This window comes from Strix aluco, chromosome 4, assembly GCF_031877795.1.
Source record: "Strix aluco isolate bStrAlu1 chromosome 4, bStrAlu1.hap1, whole genome shotgun sequence".
Taxonomy (NCBI): Eukaryota; Metazoa; Chordata; class Aves; order Strigiformes; family Strigidae; genus Strix; species Strix aluco.
Window position 1 is genome coordinate 62,716,311 of NC_133934.1, and position 26,114 is coordinate 62,742,424.

Consider the following 26,114-nt stretch of genomic DNA (forward strand, 5'->3'; position numbering starts at 1 on the left):
TTTTAGCAAAGTAGATTGATTTTTTTGGTTTTTAAATTGGGCCTTATTTTTTTTCCCCAAAAACTTAATCAAGTCTACACATTTCTCTTATTTTAAGCATTCCATACCCTGAGACAGGTAATCAGAGAGATAGTGCTATCTTCACCCTTGGAGGTTTTTAAGATACAGCTATACAAAGCCACCACCAAGTTGGTCTCACACTGACAAGAGACCTGCCCTGGCTGGGAGACTGGACCAGTAATCTCCCAGATCCCATCCCACCAGCTCTCCTATACCTCCTAGATCCTACCAACCTGGCACAGGGACAGGAAACATCACACCCTACTTCTTTCTGAACAAAGTGGTAAGACCCAAGAAGCCACACACCAATAAAGACAGCCCTCATCCATAGGAGACTAAGTATTTTCAGAGGTCTGTAGACACTACAGGCATTAAAACTTCAATTCTGTGCATATCCATATGCCTGCTTCTTAAGTTCAAGCATGTGCTATGACCTGCTTCATGAGTTGACCAACTAAATGCAACAGCAATGCTCCTTAATAAGAGCCACGTATGAAGTATCGTACCCCACCGCAACAGGACCTGCACTTCCGCTGCCTCCATGGTATTTCTTGAGTGTAAATTCAATACTTAAGTCTCACAGAATCATTCAGGTTGGAAAAGACCCTTGGGATCATCGAGTCCAACCATCAGCCCTACTCTACAAAGTTCTCTCCTACACCACATCCCCCAGCATCTCATCTAAACGACCCCTAATCACATCCAGGGATGGTGACTCCACCACCTCCCTGGGCAGCCTATTTCACTGCCTGACCACTCTTTCTGTGAAATTTTTTTTCCTAATATCTAGTCTAAACCTCCCCTGTTGGAGTTTAAAGCCATCCCCTCTTGTTCTATCACTAATCGCCTGTGAGAAGAGACCAGCACCAACCTCTCTACAATGTCCTTTCAGATAGTTGTAGAGAGTGATGAGGTCTCCCCTCAGCCTTCTCTTCCTCAAGCTAAACAGTCCCAGCTCCTTCAATCGCTCCTCATAGGATTTATTCTCCAGGTCCTTCACCAGCTTCATTGCCCTCCTCTGCACTCGCTCCAGCACCTCGATATCTCTCTCGTATTGAGGTGCCCAAAACTGGACACAATACTCAAGGTGTGGCCTCACCAGTGCAGAGTACAGGGGGACTATCACCTCCCTACTTCTGCTGGTCACACTGTTTCTAATACAAGCCAGGATGCCGTTGGCTTTCTTGGCCACCTGGGCACACTGCTGGCTCATGTTCAGCTGCTTGTCAGTTAGAACCCCCAGATCCTCTCTTCCAGACAGCTCTCCAGCCACACCTCCCCAAGCCTGTAGCGATGCATGGGGCTGTTGTGGCCCAAGTGCAGGACCTGACACTTGGCCTTGTTGAAGTTCATCCCGTTGACGTTGGCCCATGGATCCAATCTATCCAAGTCTCTCTGTAGTGCCTATCTTCATGCAGATCGACACTCCCACTTAACTTGGTGTTATCTCTGAACTTATTGATGATACACTCTACGTCCTTATCAAGATCATCAATAAAGATGCTGAACAGAAATGGTCCCAACATCAAGCCCTGAGGAACACCACTTGTGTGGATTTAGCTGGATTTAGCTCCACTGATGATCAAACGCCCCAAATAAAAACCTTTTATAGCTCAAAGCCAAGATGCAACTGAGCCAACATGTAAGCTCCCTGTGTGCATCCGTGTGCAGGCTAAAAGCCACCTGCAACATAGGAAAACACCTTGGGAAACTCTGTGGATGAACACTGGACTTTTCTCTGTGTGTGTGTGCGTTGTGTTGTGAGCAGCCGCTATAAGGGATGGGCAAGTTTTTAACTCTTGTGCCATCCCCCAGCATCACCTTGTAATTGTCATGCAGAGGATGCAATCTCTGCAAGTCCTGGGAAAAACCTCAGCATATATGTCTCAGAGATGAATGGCTGACAGGTATTTTTCCAGGGCTCCAGGGGGAAGTAGGAGAAAAATTAATTTCCTAATCCAAAGAAAAGACTTAGAGATTTTAATTTTTTTTCCCTAACCTGAACTAGTATTAAAATTATATATAGATATCAGAAAAAAGATAATCAAGTTTTCCTTTTTGGTGAAACAACATTCTAGAAAGAAAGACATTTTAGGTTAATTAAAATAAGTTACATTCGATGAAAAGAAAAAGCCTCACTTTCCTCTTTTCCTATTAAAACAGAGTAAGAGTTACAATTCTAAATGAAAGTCATTTTACAACTAAAAAAAATATCAATTCTGCAAATATCAAGAAGACATTCTGACATTTTCAAATTTATTTTTGTCTTACTTCCGCTCAAAAGAAAATGCCATTAAAATTGATGAGCTTTAACAAGCAATTTTATTTTGAAGAAACAGCCTTTTCCAAGAGAAAATTGTTTCAATGGAATTTTTTTTTCTGTTTTGATCACTAACTAATTATTTGAAGACACTGGAGTTCTCTGATCCTGGACATATGATACGGATTATAGTGAAACCAGCTGGAGATTAAATTTCTAACTCACATATGGAGCTCATGACCCTCTTTATGAATCATCACACCGTTTGTTTAATATTTAATGCAACTCTTAGTTACTCTGAAGAAAACGTTGAACAACAGGGGCCCATAAAATTAAAATCACACAGCAAAATCACAGCTACTTGCAAATCCTCTCTCTTCTTTGGGACTTCCATCACAAATCTGTCTGATCTAGGTTCATTAAGTTTATTTTTTCAGTCCCGAGATGGTAAGATGTGATGGAACACTAAAATTTTATATAAACATCTCTGATTACAGCTTGCAAGCCACAAGAGATCCAGCCTCGCCTTTCATGCAAACCTAGGCATGATAGTATCTTGAGATTAAAAAGAAATATTTCTGAGCACGTTAATCTACTGAAGTTTTAGGAAGAGTGGGAAATTAAAACTGTGCAACTCTAGATATAATTTTACTATCCTAAATGCACAGGCCATGTATGCTGGAAAAGTCGTGATGTTTCTTTCTCCAGCTCCTTAACTCACCAGTTTGAAAAATCAATCTGGAAAATTATCAGTAGGTACCTATAGATCTGCAAACCTGCAGTCAGGAACACTTTATCTACCTATTTTGCCAAAGCTGAAAGCAATATACTTTTTCTAAATGCATTTGTACAGCTTCTAAAAACTGCCATTGTGTTAGGTGCTATCAAATGAGTTGTGCGAGAAGTTTAAAGCTTCCCCCACTGCCTCGTGTGAGCAAGGTCAGTGAAGTCAAGGCAAAACCCAGCTCCCATCCTGTCAACCTGAATCTGTCTTTTGTTCAAAGACCTGTTTCCACTCAATATGAAGACACGTCTCACCTCCAGCTTTCAGACCAAAGCACAGATTTGCATCCAATCCCTGACAGACATCCAATGAGCAAAATCTCTTTACAGCCATGTTATTTTCTGGTATCAAGCATCCCTCTGCCTTTCCTTTTGGTCCCATCAGCACTCCCATTCCAACTTACCCTTATAGTACCAACAAATTGCACACCTCCTCGCCCCTTGATGCCTATTTCAACCTGGAATTGATTGATACAGCATTAGTCAAGTCATATAAGGCTCGCATGGTTCACTGCTAATAATTTGGCATCAATAGGCATGACCGTTTAAAAGTTCCTTTTAATAATATAATGACTGGTTGAGTGGATTCAGTGTTAAAAGATTGCGGAGTTGTGTCTTTGCTCAAAAGCGGTGCTCCACACAAGTCTCAAAGCACGAGCAGTGTTGATCACTTCATGCCAGGTAGAGTTAGGTGTGCAGCTGGAAAACATCAGTGGTTGTACCAATTTGAAATGCTGCTGCTGACGCTCCTCAGCTGCTGCTGTCCTGCCTGTGCAGAGCCAGAGGCAGGTGATGTACAAGCACTCCTCATCCTGTCCAAGGCAGGTTACCACAGCCCACACCAAAGGCTGCTGGCACTGTCCTTAAGAGCAGATGAAAGGCTTTCTCACCGTCCTTTCTGCAGCTCTGCAGTGCTTTTTCAGTCCTGCAAAAGCCGGTGTCCGCAGGAGAAAAATGATTCTGCATATGCAAAGAGTCGCACATGCAAAATGGAGCACTGTGCATCTCCAAATCTGCATGTGCCACAAGCAGTTTATACATCTGCCAAGTGAAAAGCATGCAACTGCAGCCCTGACTTCTGCGTGGCCTCTCTCTACCTCAGCACTGAGCATCCGCAGAGCATTTGCCTGGCTGTTGAGGTTACTGTCTCTGTAAACTTGAACCCATCTGAAGGGGTAGCTGTGGGCACAGAAATCCCAGGTCACCCATCTCTCTAAGCAGGGCAGCAGCAGCAGGGAGATACCCTCTTCCTCTGAAAATACCAAGCACCCACTCAGTGGAAAAAACAGTCACCTAAAGGAGATTTTTTCTCCCATGAAACCACCTGTGGGGCCCTTTACCAAATTATGTATGTAAGTATAAGACGTTCCAAGGCCAGCAATATTGTCCTTGTCATCTCTCGCAGCTTTGCAGTCTGCATAACTATTCCAGCAGCACTTTATTCTGTGCTCCCCAGCAGAATTAATTAATGTTTGCACAGTACTTTGAAGATGAAAGTACTAAGCGACTGCTAAGTATCAGGCCAAGTTCTCGGCTGGTTTAAAAAATGGCATTTGCAGCACGGCATCTGGGCCCATGATCACCCTGTCTCATTAGAGAGACTCTGTAGAAAATGTGGAAAAAAGAATTTAAAAAAAGAAATAAAAAATACGTAAGAAAAAGAATACAGAAAAAGAATATATAGAAACATGTAGAACAGCAGCACTTAAGTAATAACCTTCATGCTTTTCCCAGAGTCCCTCTTTCTGCAAGTGAAGATTACAAATCTGCAGAGCCATGACACCATTCTCCTTCAAACCTCCTTAAAACTCACCTCTGCTGAGATGCCTACAAATCATTCGGCACTGATTAGCCAGCTGATGTACTGTGACTTCTGCACATTACACTCAGTATAACCATCCTGCTCTTAATGTTGGCCCGCCCCATCTGTTTACTCAATGTGCTGCTTCTTTTCTGTCCTCTGCCTTAAGCATTTGCAGGGTTTCTTTCTTATATATAGGTGCCAGGCCCAGCCCAGGGATACACATACACCAACAAAATATCTTTCCAGTCCTTTGCAGGCTACATATAATATGGACATGCAAAAGTCAGTCTCAAAGGATAAGCCTCACAAGGTTTAGATCCACTTACTGAGATGTGTATGCTCCTGTATAAAAACGTTGATCACAGAAAGCAACCCAGGAGGTTTAACTCATGCACATGTTATACGTAAAGCAGTTGTGTGCTTTTCCAAAAGGCATTGTGCTGCTGCAGTTTAAGGGCTAAACTCACTGCTTATGTTAGATTTCCTTTTTTTCTCAATAGCAAGAATTCCTCTTAAATTTGCAAACACATGATCCAAGAGAAAGTTTCACTGGTGAGTCAGTCTGACACTTGAATAAACTGCAATAGTTATAAGGGGAGACAAAGTGACTCTTTAAATATTATAGAGACTGGCAAGAATGCCTTCCTCTGGGGCTTGCAATAACACAGCTGGTGCTGAGAGGACAGGATGTAGCAGCAGACTGCACGCATCTCATGCCGGGACCCCACAGCTGATGGGAGAAGCTGGACTTGTGTGGGATAAAGCACTAGCAATGAGCAAGATCATCTGAGGGTGAGGTATTAGAATGAGTTGCCTCATTGACTGCAAAGGGACTGATGCTGCATGGCTTGGATCTGGCCAAGTATCTCATCACATTCACATGATCTAGGAGCCAAACTCAGACTCACTTCAGAAAAACACAGCTCCAGTTATTTCAGTAGGAAGCCATGCATGCAGAGGGTGTCAATACTCTTTCCATGGCCTTGCTAGACCTTATGTTTTCAACACCTTGACTACATCAGTTGTACTAGCTATTCACAGAGATACAAGAGGAGAGCCCTCAAACCTCTTCCCATGTGCAACAGCAAGACTCTACACACTGAAATGCCTAAAATAGTGCTGGACTTCTAGGTATTAAAATGAAAATGTTACACCAAAAAGGAGTTCCCATGTTGTGAGATTCCAGTGTTACATATTCCAAGGACACCGCCTTTGCAACAAGCCTTTTTTTCAAAGAAGGTAAACTGAAGAGAAAATTGGGGCCGGCAACCTCAAGTTTTTCATCTGTACTCCCTCAGTGCAACAGTACTGCTCAAAACACATGAGGAGAGGATGCCCCTACCCACTCAAAACCCAGGAGTCTGCCTGTATACACACACTGCCTGTCGCAGAGAGTCACAGATGCAACCAAGTGGGCTAACTTCCAAGCCTTGTGCCTTGGGCAAAGCTCGATATTTCCCCATCTGGCTCCAGTTCCTTCTTACCCCTCCAGTCTGTTTCGTGCTCCTGCTTTCCAACTGAAGCCTCTCTCCATTGAGAAACATCCCTTCTGCCTCTTTAGCATGACTTAGGCTGATGCTCTGCACTCGTAGCCTTAATCTCTAGAGAGCGGGGATGAGATTTTCAAAAGCACTTAGTGTTGACCTACCTCTGCTCTAAATCAGTCTAATCATATTAGGTTAACTATATTTAAGTTTGGCCATGTATATTTTGTCATAATAAACTTACCCCAAAGGAATGCTGCTGTTTCAAAACAAGATTACTAGACCTGTGACTATATTTATGCATCTCAAAAAAGAATCTGATTTTCCAGTTCCGTGGAATTTTTTTGGAACATGTTGAATATTTAGCACTGGTGGAACAGAGGTCAATGCAATTATATCCTACATCTTAAAAGGAAACAGTCCCCTCGAAATTCAGTGCTAAAGTAGTGCTTCACTGGAGACCTTAAGGCTCAAAACTCCAAAAACTAACATTTAAAATTAATAGCAACCTCAACCCAGTCAGAATGTGCTTTTTTTCTTCAGCATCCATGAACAGCTCTGCACAACCAAGACCCAAATACCAATATAGGACTTTTATCTCTCACCTCCTCCCTTTTTTAAAAAAAAAAACTGCCAGGCAGTGGGTGTTTCTAAATGGTACAAGAAGTGACTGTCAGCTGTCACCAGCTCTTTTCCAACACACAAACACTGGAGAACCACTTCTCAACTTAGTCCATATGGCACCTCCAGAAAGACCACAGTAATAGTTGGAGAGCTTTGGCCATTAAGCTCATACAGCGTAGGACTAAATGTACCCTTACAGACCTGGGGTTTTTTTAAAAAATAATATGTTGAACCTTCTTCTGTTGAGTTTTCTCTTTTGAGATACATGTATTTTATTTTTTTTTTAACAGAATCCATAATTGGTCTATCTAAATGACTGACAGCGAAGGTGAAGGAACAGCCTGTTAGTCTTGACTGTTGGGGTAATGAATAGAGAAGCTGACATGTTAAATTTCTTCACCTACAATTGGAATTACAAATTATAGACTTTTACATTACCATAATACCAAGTTCATCTTAAAAATAGAATGATTCCTTGGGGGTGTATTTATAACGAAAAAATACATATCTAATACTGTACCTAGCATATCTTCATATATTCATATAATTGGACTGATTGTTCCTATTTTGTTCCTATTTTTGAAAATTAAGAAGCAGAATCAGATCATCTTGTAATTTTTAAAAGGTCCATCGTTTTGCTTCAGCAGAACATCCCTAAATTTTCAAAAGATGTCTAGAATTTAACATCCTCCTGCTCTCCCTACAGCTACTTGGTAGACTGCATCTTCCCAGCTTGGTCAAGGGCCAGTTTATCTGAGCCTCTACAAACTTTGTAGGGAGCAGAACCGAGATCTGAAGAAGTCTGTAGGAACTAAAGTTTCCACCCCATAAGAACCCCTTAATTCGGCCTTCATCCCTAAGCAAACAGCTTCTGTGAAACAAATCATTGAGTACAAATTAATCAGTTTGTGTGAGAATAAACACAGCCCATCAATAAAAGCAAAGCAATAAACCACAGGGAAATGCCTCCAAGCCAGACACACTGCATTTAAACTCTCTAATTTATTTTGCATGGGAGGGAGGGGAGAGAGCTCTTACAACTTTTGTCTAAATTAGACTTAATTCAAATCATGCTGGTACAAAACCTCAAGGCCCAGCTCCTAATAGCTGTGTAACTGTCCGTGGAAGTGCAGAGGAGACAAAGGTGATCTGCATTGTGGGATGCCAGGAGGAGGGGGGCACTGAGGAAGGGGTAGATGCAGTCAGCCTGGCCCCAGGTCCTCTCCTCCATCCCAAGACAGACCTGGGCAATAAAACCCTTGATCTGTCCCAAAGTCTTGATAGCACCTGGGGTGGTGACTAAAGTCATGGCGGAGCAGGGTCAAAGCGAGATACCTCAGCCATGGTGCTTTCCGTTCCTCTGGATTTTCTATACCTTTAGTGTATATGGCCCTGTTGGCAATGCTGCTTCCTACTGACTATTCCACAGAAAAAAAATCAGCCTCAAGCCATCTGCACGATGAATTCCCCTACAGCTCAGTTAAGTGCTGCCTGCCTTCAATTACATTGGTGTGCCTCAATCTTATGAAATATTTTCAATTTCCAGAACAGTTTTGACATGGGGAGAGAAGAAGGGACAAGGAAGAACAATAACTTCCAATAAAATTTGGCACTGCTCAGGATTTCTTTCACCTCAGCAAAAAATCCTCTTAAGTCACAAATAAATATATCTTATTAAGTTAGCAGGATCTTCTCCTAATAGTGCAATTAGCTTTCAAAGGAGATAGGCCCATGCACTGTCTTGAGAATAGACTCTCAGGTATATATAGGCATGTAACACTGGGCACTCTTCTCTCAAATTAAGGAAAGCATTTGTCATTTCCAGTGTCGACACTGAAGAAGTGGTGGTTTAAATGTTATATTAGCATCAAACCCCAAGGGACCCTCTGAGCAGCCCCTCTCAAGGAGCAAGCCCCTGCATCAAGTTCTGCAACTCCCCTTTTGCAGTCTGAAGGAGGAGAAGCGCTGCCAGGGAGCATCACCTGCACGGGAGGAGGCAGCAAGGCCCCCAACACTGCAATGAGCTCATTAACAAGTCACGGCTATGACGTCTGAAAGACTTTGAGACTTCACCTCTTGCAACCAGGTAAGGTGCTTCTGCAGTGGTCCCATCCCATCCCAACCTCCCACAGAGGTCCAGAGCTCACCCCCTTGCTTTGCAGCCCTACTTGGTACAACACGCAGAGACATACCTGCGCATCGCCTACCGCTCTGTGAATTACGCAAAAGCAGCTTTGTTTTATTTCAATTACTGCGGGGTTGGTAAATTGTAACCCTTATCCATCAATAGGATGGTCTTCATTAGTCTGTTCCCCGTCATTTAACATGACTATAAGCCATCGCCAAACAGATTATACTGACTATTCCATTAATATCCTGTATTCAGCAAATGGGGAGGAAATTGTATTATTCTGGTAACGGTTTAATGTTTGCCACCAGACACACAAGGCAAATGTGTCCAGGAAATGCTTACTTGCCCAATGTCACCTGATGGATAAGTCCAGACACACTATTCATCTTGCAAGGAAGCCACAAGAAATAACTGCAAAGAAAGTAGAGCCACCACAGAGTAAGAAGAAAATGAGCTAATAAATACTGCTGCACCATATCCTAGCATGCAAAGCAATGTTTTATTACACATTTTAAAATTAATACGTGCTATTTTGTTGGTATCAACACATGGTCAAAATGCCTGATCCTTCACACTCCACAAACCCTATGCAGCGACAAAATCGAACCCCACCGTTGGCACTTCATCACCTGTGCGAAGGCACAGAATAAAGCGCTCAAGCCCCGACCCTTCGTGCACAGCCGATATTAAAAGCGGTGTAAGCTGTTTTCTTCTTCTCAAGAGCATTTTTCTCATCTGGCTCCCACAGGCCATGTTTACATTTCCCTACAACAGTTTTTCCTTGTCTTCTCCTTCACCTACATATAACCTCTGAATCACGTTACTGGCCTTAATTTAACAAAAAAAAAAAAAAAATCAAAACCTACACACACTCAAAAAAAACCCAACTGAAAAAACCCCCACAACCCTAGTATCTGGATTGCAGCAGCTATGTTTCCCGTTGGCTCCTTCTTTATCCCAAGGAGAAGCAGCATTTCCAGATCACAACTCACATGGGAGAAATCACCTTCTGAGGGTGTCCATGTTTCTCAACCAGCCAGGAGGACGCTTTTCATGCAGGTGCCCTGGGAGAGATGCATCCTCACCCAGCTGGAACCCCTTCATGATTTCCCTGGTTTAGGCCCCAGGTGGGGGACAGGAGGATAGCAATAACAACACTCAGCGCTGCACAATTTCCAGCTTCTCTTCAGCTTACACCATGTAATATCTGGAACATCTAACAATTATTAATTGCACCTAACTGTAAACTGTAAAATAGACGGGGGAATGCACAAATAAAACTCTGGCACATCTGCAGCTTAGCCCCTACTCTTCAGCTGGGTTCAGCTTTACCATGCAAAGTTTGACCTATCCATTATATATATCCTATAACTGAGTTTTGCAAAATTTGTCAATCTGCAAGGCTTGTCAACAAAACCAGTTCAAGAGATGTAAGCGGCAATCTGAGAAGATACTCCCCAGGAATTAGATTTTGTAAACAAACATTTCAGCTAATTGCATTCTTGTTCTCAGTGCAATGAAGGCCCCATTTAGACAAAGCATTTGTCTACGGAGTTTAGTTTCTTCCATTTAATGAACGCTGATCCTGTCTTAGCCTCGGCTGGTATATCATCAGGATCAACATGAAATGCTAATGGAGAAAGATGCTTAATATCATTTCAAGTGTTTAAGTTACAACCGCAGCTATTAAAGCAAATCCATTTTACCTGTTCCTCCCCAGGCTCCCCAGTGAGACACATTTAAAAGTTTCCATGGGGAGAAGTGATTCATAAATGGCTACACAGATCAGAGAAGAAAGCCTTTCATCGTTAATTACAGCCAGTGTTTTCCGAACCAAAACTGGTCATTTCGCCGGCACAAGTAATTAGTGAGGCTCATTTTATTTCATTGCCTTCACAAATTAGTCCACTTTTTAAAAAGCAAGGTGGCTGTCTCCAGCAGTAGGGATAAGCATGTCAGCCAGACAGGAAAATAAGGTTTTGTGCTCCACTTGTAGCCCACAGCAGAGAAATCCAACAGGTTCCCCAATTTTCAGTCCCCTTGCTGGTTCAATGCAGAAATCAGTGTTGCTTGTTGTGGCATCCCTAACACGAGACTTTGCAGTGCACCCATGTAAGATGATCACCGCAGTCCTGTGAATCTAGTTCTTTGCACTGAGAAAAGCTTCCTGGTTTTCAAACTTTCCCAGTGCTAAGCCAAAGTCCAGGATGTGAAATAGCCACAGCAGCAAGGAGGAGGAGGAGGAGGATGCTTCCTGTCCCTCATCCCTTTAGAGCAACTGCAGCAGGTCCAGCCCGTTGCATCTGTGGCATCCTTGTACCGCACGCTTTGGGGATATCACAAAAATAGCAGGAGGGGATGATGCATTATAAAAGATGCTGGTCTTCACTCACCCAGAGAGAACACTCTCAGACACCATCTGCATTTTAAAGCAGGATTGTTTCTTTCTTCCCATGGCTCGGACTGCCCCTCAGCCTCTTTTAGGAGCAACTTCTCTGGGGCAGAGCTTCCGGTGGACACGCCTGCCAAGATCCCAGTTTTGAACTAGGCACCCGAAATACCAGTCGGAGCCCCCAGCACTCGCCAGACAGAGCACGATGCTGGCAGCTATCGTTGGAAATGCGGAAGTTATCCTCGCGCAGATTTTAAAAGGCCACTGTTTATGCATGTAAATTCTGAAGGGCATTAGCAGCATCACTGACACACACTGACAGCCAGCCCAGCTCCGGGAAGGGAATAAGCAGCAGCTACTGCCTGAATAATTGATGTGCTTTTACTCTGCCCCATGGCCCAGTTATTACATTGCTCACTCTCTTCAACTGCCTGTGGTTTCTAAATTAATTAGAAATCTTAATGTCATGGCCAGCCGGTTTAAAAAAGAAAAAAAAAAAAAGGCACCGAGAACAAAAGAAAAAAGAGCTTCTCATGCCCTTGAGCCTTGGGATCTCTTACTTTGGACTGGCCACACAGGGAATAAAAGCACAGTCTCAATTTCTGAAGCTTCGTACCCCGTTTGCTGATGCTAACAGCAGCACAGCATGAAATCCACTCAATCTGCAAAAGGCGCCTGTTTCATGGGGGTGAACACCCCCATCAAGGTCACCTCTCCCATAAGATGGGGCAAAGCCTTTCCTACGGGACGGTGCACACGCGGAGCAGCTAGCATCTCTTCAACACAATGAAATATGTCTGATACGTCCCTAGCCCGGCCATTGCAACCTAGTGCCACGCAGTACCAAACGAAAGGATCCTGCTGAAGCTTGGATGAATTACGGAGCTCATGGTTGTCCTGCTCTTACAGTTGACAGAGCTAAATGACTCTGTGGGATCCCTTTCACAGGCTAAAAAAAAATTGCGTGCAACCACCTGACCTCAGAGAACAGGAGAAGCTGATAAAAATGACACATTGATCAAATATAACAACGTGAGTGGCCGTTTCTTTGCTACATACATATCCTTATCTACTTACAATATTGCTTATGCTTAAACTTTAAAACAATATCTATAGCTTTTAAGAAACCCAGTGGGAATAATTCCCCTGTTTGAGCCACATTGCATTAAAGCGTGGGTAGTTTTGTTCTAAGTCCTCAGAAAGCACTTAGCCATGAAGAATCTGGAGGTATTTTTAGTTTCTTACTTGCAAAAAGAAATACTGATTTTTTTAAAAATCTCTTTACAACTGTACCAAAAGCATAAATAAACATAAACAATTGGATTCATTGAGATAATTTTAAATTGCACAGATAACTTAGGCTAGTATTTCACCTTCTTATAAAAGAGCAGTGTTGAGTGAAACTCAACAGTGCAGCACAGTCTTCCTCTTTGCCAACACATCATGTCTTCCTGTCATCTACAGGATACTGGAGGGGGAGAAAGGTATAAACCGCCTTTCCATTATTCCCCTTGGGAAATTCATTATTTTAAAGAAATTGGATTTTTCAATCATTCTTTTTGACATGGATAAACCAACTTATACTCAAAGCAATGAATTTGAGTCCCCAGTAAAGTTATCCTACATTTCCTGTACATGTTAAGTGCCCGAACATGACAGTCCCAGGGCTGAGAAATGAGCTGGAGATAGCGACACAAGGCTTTACAGAGTTATAAATGCCACTGTAAATCCTAATGGAAGTATCCAACAAAACGAATCCCAGTCATTAGCACATGGAAGGCAATTCAAAACAGTGAGCGCAAACTACAGGAGAGTGTTGCTCTCTAAAAACTTAATGCATTCCGATCAAGCATTGATTTGCTCCTAGAGCTTCTTCCTCCACCTATTTTTCCTCTCCTGTCATAATTCTGCATTACATTGATGTGGGCAGAGTCCACCACAAAAAAATTCCAGAAGGATCAAAGCAAGTTGAAAATCTAAGCCCTTTCAGTGTGTTTCAACATCTCTCCTGAGAACTGAGATTGTGCTTCCATTTGTAGGGTGGGAGAATGGGCTTCCAGCAAATTGTAATGCTGACACATGAAGGCGGTAATATTGGTTCACCCTATGATTTGTTTGCATTTGTCATCTTGGCTTTTATACTGCCTCTAAAATGCACGTGCTAATTATCAGCAGTATGGCACTGCAGATGTAGTGAACACAAGATGTCACTCACATGCATTTTTCAAACCCAAGCAATGAATTGAAGTGTCTCACAAGAACATGTTACGTGTTCATACTGCAGCCTTTCTGACCCCTGCAACATCTATCTGTATCTCTTCACATTTGTGTTTTTAAATCCCACTATGCTTGCTTTGCTATACTCAAATGTACAGACCTATACATTATATATTTTGCTCTCCATACTGTGGCATCTACATACATCTCCTCTCACTCTGAAGGTATTATATTAATTATTACAAAAACTAACTGAAAGGCTCAGTTCATGTAGATTCCTCTAGGTTATTCGCAGTAATAATGAAGCCATGTACAGGCTTTAAGGCAGACATGGGGTCCTAATCCCTTCTCTGGATCACTGTACAGCTGGAAGGATGTACCAGCTGAAGCACGACTGCCACTCTTCAACATGGCCATGCCCTCCTTGCCCAACTCTTACATCACTTGTCTCCAGACAGGAGCAAAGTGCAAAACCACACAAGGTCCTGCAGGGGTGCTCACACCTCAGCCTTGGAAAGAAGGTGGAAGAAAATACAGGAGATGGCAGCAGTACCGAGCAGCACAGCTTTCCTCGCTGTTTTTCGGAGCCTAGTCTTTCAAGATGCAGCCCTTGGCAAGGTGGCTCATGAAAGTTTGATGAACAGCATTTTGTTTAACACCAGCAACTGAGCCACAGCCCTGTCGAGCTGCATTGCCCAAGCAAAATGTCATGACCCAAGAGGATCAAGAGACTCGACTGCAAGAGGCAGGCTTGCAGGAGCAGAGGAGCTCACGACCTCGGGAGCAGGGTGCACCACCCCACAAGTTACTCCGTCACCGAAACATGACGAGGCTGCTGTAACACTGATGAACACTGAGCCTCCTTTGATACCTGCCCACTATGCTTCAAGGCTGTGCTACGCAGTCTTGCAAATATAGAGAAGTCCACAGTCTTTTTTGTTGGCACATATAAATCTTGATATTTTTTTTCCCCTCTTTTACATTTTTCACTTCTACATGCACTGAAAAAATTCACGGTGTGCTGTTCCCTACCATGTGGGTTCAGCATTTTCATGCTCTGCTGCTTTTGTTCCCCTGCTCCCTTTCCATAAAGGAATATTCTCAAGAAACAACTGTGCCTGCATAACTGAAAATACACAAAACTCATATGCAGAGACAGTGCTGTAGGCTCATGCAACGTGATCAGGTCGAGCAGTTTAATATTTTAGCACAGCTAACAAACGAGGCTAGACTATAAGGTCCAGTAATTACCTTTTCTTGTTCTTCAGGTGCTAAAAATCCACATGCTATTTTTTGCAGAGTACCAAATTCAGCATTTCTGGAAGCAAAGAGAAAAAGACAAAGATTTTAAAACATTTATACTTGCCTCTGAGGACTTATTAGATACTCACGAACCTTCTGCTATGCATGCACCAGAGGATACAGCAACGAACAACTGGTTTTGGTCAACAGATCTTATTTTTAAAAGTCTGTGAGAATTTTTAATCGCTACAAAACACATCTCTGTATAGGAAGACAGTACTAGCACATAACCAACAACAGTTGGATGAAAAATCAGTGGAAGCGATCATTGCCAATTATAAAAAAAAAACCTTAGAGATACAAGTAGTTATTGAACACACATGCAGGTACATGAGTATCTCCTGACCATAACAGACTCCAATGTGATCTGGATAAACTATTGTTATACTAGGGGATTTACCAGAGATTTTTAGATGTTGCTGCACCAGAATAATAAAGAAATACCTAGTTTGAAAGGACGTTAATCCCAGTTCCTCAGCAGTAACAGTTTAAATTTCGTCTGTCCCCTTACATCTTCAGCATTTTTCTTCTAACTATAGTGTTAGATGCTAAATGTAACATTAATTAACAAAAGCATGAAATGCGTGGATCCAAGTCAGCCTCCTGGAAGTGTTGGTTTTATTAGGATTAATTACACATGAAAAAATGCTCCTCATAGTTGGGATTGCTACAGATGAAACTTTGGTGGGAATCAGTTTTGTCAGAGTTAAGCTGGATGGCACAGGACCCCAGGATCCCATCCCACCCCATTAAACAATTAGAAAATAAAATAAAATAAAATAAAAAGCCCATGCAAGGGAAAAAGCAAGGAGTCTTCCTGCCTGAATTTTGCTTCCAACATTAACTACAAGCCCAGCTCATTTTCTGCAAGCTGTAGGGGAGAATACAGCTCATTTCACCTGGAAGAAGTGTATTAAAATGAAAAACTATAAAGTCTGACTAAAATAGGATCCAGTGTTAAGCTGGTGCCAGTTGCTCCAGCTGCAGTGGCAGGTCCCTAAGCCTGTCCCAACAGGGACTGCAGCACAGCTTTCTCCCTGCTGCTGTGGTCCCACAACCTGGATCAGCCGATACCTTAAAAATTTTGCAGACCAAGAAAGTGGTCCTAGGGCTCCAGTTTCACAGCTCAGCTGATCCAGAACAGTCCTACTTTAATCTCTGATGCCAAAAAAGAAGTTTCACCCCAGCTCTATGCATTCCTCAGCCGGTTCTCCCCTGAGAGTATGAAAAGAAGGAGGCTGAGGCATTGGTCCCCAACGCATACTTCATCTTATTTATGTACTAAAGGAGCAATCGCTTGCATTCAGTAACCTTGGAAGTCAGACAAGTAAATTAAAACTTAAAACAAGGCTTGAGAGTCCAGCACGCATGCCACTTTTTGAGTGATTTCTCTATAATAGGCAAGTATGGATGCTCTGGAAGAAAAAGAGACCTATTCCAGGTCGCTTGTCAGCAAAATTGCCTCTGTAAGCAATAAACAGGTTTTGGACCATCTAAGAAATTTACAGGCAAACTCAGGGTAAGACCAGCTATTATTTCTCACTGTACAAATGAAAAAGTCTCCAGATGTTAGCTGTTTTCAGCCTTGGATTTTGATCAAATATATACAATTTCAGTAGGAAAAAACACTTTCACAAGTACAGAGCAGACCAGGCAACATGTCATGAGGGCATCCATATACTTTATTTCTAGGAAAAATGCCATTTGTTTAGACTACTCTACTTGTGGTTTATAGCAAAACCTCTACCTTGTTCCAAGAAGCTTTTGGAGAATAACTCTGATTTGATGGCAGCAGTATAGAGCAGAGAAATGGTGGTTAGCCTAGTTTGAAGAAGTTAATGTTTGTTACCCCATTACCTTGCAATGGCTTTTTAAATGAAATTAAAACAAGATCTTTGTTTCATTTATGATACCCCAGATTTCACTTCTGCTCGGAGAGTAAAGGGCTAGAGATAGCACAACATACAGTGGTTTATGGCTCTTCTGTGTCGTTTTAGGATTCAGCACATGCTCTCCTCCCAGCTCACCTTTATTTTATCATAATGTGAGTGTACTGACTGGTAAATCTTTCTTGCCTTCCCTCCCCAAATGCCAAATGTATAACCTTGAGTTGGCCTCTGCCATATGCTATTTCTATGCAGATTCCAAATGCAGTTTGGGGAATTCTTGTTCTTATTAAAACAAGAAGGGAACAATACAGGAATTCCTGCACAGCAAAGATCTTGCAATATACTTGCTAGAGAGTCAGTGCTCACTGGCAGTGGGTACACTGCGGGAACTACAGGGATTTGGCGTTAGAACAGATAGATTCTAACGCCTAAAAGATAGAATAAACACACTAAAGAAAGAGACATTGCTTTACCTCTGCCTCCTGTTAATACTCCCAGTAGTACAGTGCCTGCCCCATATGCAAGGGAAGCTCGTTTTTATTTTCTTTTACTGCTTTCTATACCACTCAACTAAGCTGCTCCCCTCTAAAAGCCACAGTACTTTTTCTCAGAAAGCATTTGTCATTTCTTCCCCAGTTATACTCTTCCTGGACAATTTGGCAAGCAGTTTCACTTAAGATGTTAATGGAGAGGGGAAATCACCTTCTCTCCCTTGCTCCATCCCATGTTACCCTGCAGATCTACCTGCAGAGTCTGCTGCTAAATGGGTAATGTAGATACTTCAACACAGCTCCGTCTTACTAACATGACTGCTGGCATTCATACAGCTAAATATTTCTAAATCCTCTGCTATGGTGAGTAATGCATCCACCCAAATAGGACAAGGGCATGCTGCTCTGCATCACTAGATGCCAGAAGAAGGGCAATTAATCTGCAAACCAGCGTGCTGCTGCACCTCCATGCCAAAACAGAAGCTGCTATTAGGGAGAGCAACGATAAACACTTTCTGTTCGGCAAGAGCAAAGGCTGGGAGAAGAATCCATCAAGACGGGATGGCTCACCCTCGAGCAGCTGTCTTCGCTGCAGAAAGCCAAGTGGTCCAACTTCAGTTGTTCGTGCTTGCAGCAGAGGGACCCACAAAAAAACACAGAAAGCTTTAGACAACCAGCAGGAGGCTTGTGAAAAAGCCCTGCTTGCTAAAACGTACCAAGCACCTTGTTTCTGGCTCTGTTCAAGTAGAGGAGTGAGCACCCAGCATCACGCTTTTGGAGATGAAAACCCATATGGAGCAGCACAAGCATCACTTCTGGGCATTAGCATCTCTGCATCAGTCCTATGAAACTAAATCAGCAACTTTCACCTACAGTGACTTAATTAACATGCACCCTACAGATCTTTCCAAATCCTGCACATTGCCATCCTCCATTACCAAGCTCTTTTGATGAAAGTGATTAAAGCTAACAATTATAATTTGTGTTAGAGATGCCCCTAGAGGCTTCGGCTAGGCTCAGACTTCATTGTTCACAGAACACAATGCAAAGAAATCTCTCTCCTGAAGCGCTCATCCTTCAAGAAGACAAGGCAATCAAGGAATAGCAGAAAGAAAGGCACAGAGACAAAAAATTGTTGTTCAAGGTCAAACAGCAGGCCACCAGCGGAGCTAGAACAAAACCCACCTCCTCTGTGGAGCACTCATGAGGCCACTCAGACTCTCCAATACTAAGCTGATCAACTAATACACTTTATTTATCAAGTGTCAAGAACAGATTAAGTAATTCATAGTGCTACTTGCTGGTCTGTGTTTGATCATGTATTTTTGTGGTGACTCTCCAAGCAAAGCTAACCATGACAGCGAAAAGAGTTACCTTCCCTTCACCTTCCAAAGAAATGCTTCCCACACTTCTTTGTGCACATTACTGACAAATCGATCCCCTTCAATTTTTTTATTCTTCCATCAATGCTTTCAACAAAGAGTGATTGCTCAAGTGCCCTTCTCCACCTTGCACTTCCAATTTTTTAAGGAATGGTCAATCTTGATATGCATAATTATAATTGCAAATGGATCATTTTATCTTGTACTCTTCTATTTTAATGGGATTATGTACAGTCAAATCTCTACGGTAACATTTAAAGTCAAAACCTCCTACGTCATTCATGTGTGGTTTAGATATTCAAAAATATTAATATGCAACTAGTGATATTACAAAAGGTTAGATTTCTAACTACCCAGCCCAGTTATGACACCATAAATCTGATACAGTTTTCACCGATTACTAGAAAAATCTTTCCAAGGCCATATAACTGGAATTTAATAAAACTTCCGGCCATACAATTCATCAGCAAGAGAGTGCTTCTGTTGCGCTTTGCACAGGGAAAGAACAAAGCACGAGTGTGCAAAGTGAACGAAGCTTTTAGTCTTTGCAAACAACTTCAGTGCATAAAATATTAAAAGCAATGCTAAACTAATCTCTGGCAAGAATTGCAGGCAATTCACTGCAACTCGTATTACGAATGCCTTTGGTTTACCATTTAAAAAACATTAGAGTCTACCATTATGGTTGTGTATCACAGTGCTGTACATTAACCTCTGTAATTTTCCAACATGATATATTGCAGTAACACAAATTAGGCTATCTGGCAAAAAAGCTTAAAAAGACGCGATATTTAAAGAGAGCAGACAGGAAAGCTCCTTGCTCCTTCCTGCCAAAGACAGCAGGAGAAAGTCCAGTCCTCTCTTCCTCAAAGCAAATGGTAAAATTCCATTATTTTCCCCTGGAACTGACAGATCTGCAGCATCTGGGAAAGGATTCAGTCTAAATACATCGCAGACATAACAGATGAATGATTTGGGGGAGAGGGGTCGCCTGCTCTCATTTTAACACTTCTGTGTAACAGGAATGGAGCAGGTCATTTCTGTAAGCTTGAAAACACTTCATGGGCTTTCAGTAGGATCTTCCCTTCAGCATTTTTTGCCTTCTGTCTCCATTTTCTTCTTGTTCATATGCCTAATGACTTTCAAATCTGTTATTTGAGTGTACAAGACTCTTAAAGCCTACCCTTGATACTTACTGTTGTAGGGCCCACATGGATGAAATTTTGTTCTCCTATAATTGATAGGAAAACATTTACATTTCATATATTCTGGAAAAATTGTATCCTTTCCACTAAGGAAACAAACTGCAAGCTAAATTTTCACCTACACATTAAATGGAAGTTTTCAAAGTAAGACATCTATTCTAGGTACAGAAAAACAACCAGAAAAAAATGCTTATCATGTTTGCAAATGACTCTAATTTCCACGATGAAATTTGTCCACTAATAAATACATCTAGCAACTCCACTAGAAAGATTCATTTCATTTTGCCACAGTTTTCAAAGATTTTTCCTCAGTGGGATGAGAAAGAGATCTTTAAAAAATGGAAAAAAGGGGGGGAAAAAAAAAAAAAAGAAGAAAAAGAGGACATCACCCAACACTAGGACAGCAACACTCACCTAAGGTGTGCTGGAGTCATGCTTCTGCATTGCATCATGCAGAACACACACTTAAACCTTGCCACTTCCCCTATGAGGCCACTGGGATGCTGCTCTCCCTCCTATATGACCACCTGGATCCTTTCCCTCATTTTCCACTTTTAATATATCAAACAGAACCTCTGAAACTCCATCCAAACCTATACGCTTCTGTGAAATATACTGAGTTTGAGGAGAAAAAGGTCAGCTTCATTTTGTCTCAACCGGTTCTAGCTCCCAGCTGTCAGGACCAACAGCTGCTGGGGTTAAGTGAGACTTTTTGTGCCTGTCTTTGGAGCAGAAAGCAGACATTATTTCAAGCTGGCATCCCGGGGATTTTTTTCCAAGCAATATACCTGTCCCAAGTGATTTCAGAAGCAAGCAACCAGGCAGCTACGTGAAGCCCAGGCCCTGGTATTGGAAGACCCAGAGGGTTCCCTGCAACAGCAAGGCATTTAATGTGAGAGGAGAAGGGGGCCTGGAGTCCTGCCAAATCTAATCCTGGGTATACGTGCCACAGCTGGATTTCTTCAAGTAGGGGCTATTACACTGGCACACCGCTGACCAAAGTCTTCTGTTTCGTGTAAATTCCCTACAAAGACCTTAGGAGATAAAACTGATTAATCCTAATTAAAATGAAAATCAAGGAAATGACACAGTCTGTTGAATCTACTTGATGAATCAAAAGCCTCCCTCATTTCTATGTTAATTGTCTTTTTACAAATGTGCAGTACTCTCATACGCACAGAATAATGTTTTTATATTTTTCTTCACTTGGAACATCATGGGCCAGATGCTAGGAAGCACCCGGAAAGCCCTTCTGCATTACCGGGCCCCTGCAGAAGTGCCTAAATGGATGCCGAGTCCTTTCTCAGACTTCTCATGGCTTTAATAAAAAACCACAGCCTGCAGCAATGCGACAGCCCAGACACTGCAGCTGGGGAAGGACTGGCACCGGGCAGGACACAGCACCTCCCGAGCATGCTGAAAGATATGCAAGATGCCCCATTAGCACTGGGCAGACAATACGTGATGAGTTAAATTCAACCAACATAAACCCACCAAACCCCTGCTCTCAATTTGCATGCCTGATAATGCTTCGATGAAATATCGTTGCTCAAGTTTTCATCAAAAGGCTACTTGAACATAACACCATATCACAGTAAGGACATTTGGGAAAGCAATCAACCTGCAAAGGCATTCCTGAAGTGCAGAAATGCAGAACAGACCCTTTCAAGGGCAGTTCAACTTAGGATGTGAGCGATTTAAAGGGGAATGAATCAGTACACTGCTAACACCAGCTAATTAAGAGATGGGATGCATTTGGCACAGGAGGGTCTCTTTCTCTATAGATATGTACGTAACACATTAAAGAGAACCACATTCAGTTTGTATCCAATCAAAATCTCATGTTGCCTAAAGTTAGGGAGGCAAAGCTAACCTAAGATAAGTGGTAAAGACACACTGGACAAAATCCAGAATCTGCTGCATTACTTGCTTAGACACCGTTTATTATGGTTACATTTTATTATACAGTAGTAAAAAATTACAAGGCAACATCCTGTGTTATTTCCCACTGGGATAAATGATACAGATGTACCATTAAATCTCAAAACCAGCACCAGTCTGCCAGGCTACATTCCATTTGTGTCTTTATAATGTGTCAATAGGCTGACATTTATGCCTTCTTATGGTAAAGCTATTTATGTTATAGACATTTAAATGTGCCATAAAATGCATAGCACTACACAACCGTAGAACTCTTCCAATCTTTACCAAAACAACACAAAAAGCAAAAATCCCACCAGACACCAGCATCCAAACTTAGGACATATTGGCTCCATTTTTTCAATGCTAAGTCAACATTATGAGGATTTTTTAAAATATCTTTAAAAAAGAGAGTTAATGCAACCTTTCTCCTGTGCATACACAGTTAGTTTTAATTTTGGTTTATAGATTTTTGCCCTTTCCCAAAACGGTTTTCTTTAAAATCTAAACCACTGGCTTCATGATGGGTGATAGGACATGCTCAACCCTCAAGCTGAACCATAGGCCACCAGGCAGCCCTATCCTGACACTTGTAACCAAAAATAGGAGCTGCAGGGCGCCTACCCCAGCTCTGTATTGCTGTCAATCACAGCTGGGGAGGCACTTGTGAAGGTCCACCACAGCTCGCAGCCCAAGGGCATTCTGAGCCACGGAAACACACTGCCAAAGGGATGGTCCTACGGAGATCTCACTGAACCTTGTGGAGAGCAGATAGGGATGGTCACCGTGAGTCGCAGACTATACGTGAACTAAGACATGATCTCAGCGTAGTCACTGGCGCCAAGGGTTTGAGGGGCATCAAGTCCAGTAATACTGCGTTAAAATGAGCTTTCTCTGCTTAGCCTCCACCAGTTCCTTTGAAAAGGCCAGCCTGGAGAGAACTCAAGACAAAACACTCACAGACCTGCTATTAAATGGCCTGTGAGAAATGTCAGATAAAAACATGGAGACTAGCATACAATAATTATGTTTGCCCTATTGATGGTCTCCCCTTTAACACCATCCCCCAAATTTTGTTAACATGAAATGAGGTGAATGGCTCTTAGAAATGCAGGTAGCAGAACCAGATTGGGGGACACAGAAGTTCCCCTTTGGTGCTAGATGGGTCACAATTAAAAAGTCTATCCATGGTCTAATTACAGGGGCTGCTGCCTGGGCCAGAAGTAGATTGGGGTCCCTGGAAGTGGTGGATGGGGATGCATAAACAGCAAAGTATAATGGATTTGGTCTAAAATCAAAGAAGCCCAGAGGCTGTTGTTGAGGCACTTCTTGCACATATCAAGTTCCTTAATAACATAAAAGATAAGCAGGCAAAAGCAAAAGAGGAGTTTGGAAATATGCAGCCTGGGAGCACATGCTTGAAGGAGGGCTACATGCTCCAGTTACTATCCCCCAAGCAACTGGCAGGCAAGGATAAGAAAGAGTTTCAAACTCAATAGTTTTCTGCAGGGATCACGTCTTGAAATGATTATGGTTGAAATAAGGGCCACTGATACTTCAGGGACTTGTTTAAAAAAGTCCTTCATAGAAAATTACCACAGAAAACAAGTTTGGGGTATTTTTCCTCCAAAAACAACATCAGAGCTTAATGCATTAGAAACGCAACTGCATCAGATACTGCACTAGGATTGCCCATGCTCAAGCTGCAGGTAGGAAAATACAAGGCTGAGCCACTTCGTTACAGTACTTTGAAAGTGAGACAGAAAGTGGCTGCTTCTCTGTTCTGACAAGTTTTTAACTGCATCTAGAAATTACATTCTACTTTAAATTTCATTCTGAGATTGTGCCTAATAGAGGCTGCCCAAGATGAGTTTGTCACACTTCTAAATAATAATTATTAATGTGACACCAACATCCTTCACTGCAGTTTATGCCACCTAAAGTGTCTTTCAAAAAATGTCCTTATCATTAAACTTAGCATCCAATGTGACTGGAATGCAAAATTATCTTGACCTTTTAATTCCAAGTGTCTCACCAGTCACAGTACCTCCTTCATAAGGAGGCCCATCACCTTTTCTATTTTGGTGACATTAGTAAACAGCTTTCAAAGTGCAGAGGAATACCTTCCCACATCAGAGCATGATTAACAGACATGTGCAACCTTAGATGATATTAATATCCAATGAAAGACTAAAGGTTATTAACAGGCTGCATTGTTTCAAGGCACACGGTCCAATCTACAAGTCCCAGGATGACCAAGATTTTCATTAGCATCTTCCATGACCTTTAAATGAGCTTCTACGAGCTCATTTTATGAGCTTTGCAACCTGTCAAGGAAAATACCGCATGCGGTCCCGACACACTGAAGGATCACATTACGGCACTGGCAAAGCATGGGCTTTGGAAATCCTTCACCACCAGGATCTGAAGCCACCAGAGAAGCAGAGGGTCTCTACGCAGATACCCTCATGAATTCAACTGTCCAATGATCTACTAACCAAATTCAGAGAGAAGCCCTCTAGCTAATGATGACTATTTAAAAAAGAGGGGGAAGAAGTCTCCTGCTCCCCCTAAAGCAGAAAATAAAACTTTCCCAAAGGAAAGGCTCCAAGGAAACTGCACAGTCATGCCCTGTCAAAATTTTCTTTTGGTTTCTTAAGGGGCAAAGCATCCCACAAGTTTTAAAGATCTGTAAATGCAGCTAATCTGGACACTAAAGGATTTCTGTAAATGTAAAAAAAAATTAAACGTAGCATGAAGAAATCCAGGAGAGGAAAAATCTTACAAGTGTGTCCCCAAACAGTTAGTATGCAATACTAGTGTTCAATACCTTTGTCCTGAGACATGAAATATATATAAAGACAGGCATATAAAGACATCTCTGGCTACAGCTATTTTGGAACTGACTTCAACCATCTTTGGTTTATTACCCCAGATAGCATGATGTCATCAGAAGCCTTTTAAAGTCTTTTAAGACCTTTTCCAGTTATTCTTAAATTATTAGGTGTGAATATGTGCATGTGTGTGGTATTTCTTTATTTCTGCAACCATGTGATAAACTGCAGTGCCACAAGATAAATTGCATTCAGTTTACACATTTGACCTCCTCACTTGAACTCTGCCTGCTAATCCATTTCAGCTGGGACTATTTCTAATATGCCATACTTCCGAACAGCTTGCAAACAGCTGTAGGGGCTTTTTTTTGTGTGTTTTAAAATGGATTTCGCATTAAAAATATTTTCTTCTTTGCACCAGAAAGTGGAACAGATTACAAACAGAAAGACCCTGGCTCCTAGCAGCTCCAGGATCAAGTGTTGGACATGTCCTGAGCCAAAAGGGAACAAGAGCTTCTCTAGGTGTGCAGCAGACTTTTCTGATGTAGGGCATTTGCACCTTTAACAGTGTCCCTAACAACATCTGTCACATACCTGCAATCCCATTAAAATCCTCAGGAGCTTTCTTCCATCACTCTGCAAGAGTTTTAATGAAGGTTTAGACACTCAAGCCTGGCCTTCACGTACATCACCCCATCCCATGCGGGTGAAGCATCACCCCACCATACAGAGAGGTCTTCTCACGGGCACACAAGTAAAACAGGTGCTGCACTGCTACCTGCTCAACTCCAGCCAAGCAATTTGTATAATCCTTCCTTTTCAGGAAAATCTCTGGAATTAAGAACAAATGCCTCAACTTGTGCCTTGTGATATAAAAAGGGTAACCAAGAATCAAATCAATAATGGTTTTCTTTTTGGAACATACAAATGTATTTTAATTGCTGTTGATGTTAGTTTCCTGGAGGTAGCACACAACCAGCTCTCACTAACGCACGTTTTCCCTGTGTGTTTGAGAAGGTCACTGCTTTTCAACAGTTTCTCTTTTTTTCATTTTACTTTTTAAATTTCTTTGCTTGGTTTCACCCTAAATTTTTTAAAAGGTAAATGATAAAGTTTTGTTTGCAGTTAGCCAGCATAAACAAATCATCTCTCAGCTACTCACCACAATTTTTCACAGAAAGGACAAGAATAAGTGTTTTAATAACTTGCTTAAATATCCGTGACAGAAGAGTCCTTCTGTTGCAAAGCTGCTGTTTGCATTTGACACACCTGACCAAATAGCAAAAATGCTGATTTCTCAGCTGCTTCTTGAATCTCAGGCAAGATGGATGCTCCT

At 42.0% G+C, this 26,114-nt stretch overlaps 1 protein-coding gene across 1 annotated transcript in view; it reads right to left on the reverse strand.

Annotated features, from left to right (window-relative positions):
• The window catches only part of ADGRL3 (adhesion G protein-coupled receptor L3), a 514,763-nt gene that overhangs the window by 407,957 nt on the left and 80,692 nt on the right, over positions 1-26,114 (reverse strand). The window contains exon 2 of the mRNA XM_074823334.1: positions 15,007-15,073. The gene's annotated coding sequence lies outside the window, so the exon portion shown is untranslated. The remainder of the gene's footprint in view (positions 1-15,006; positions 15,074-26,114) is intronic.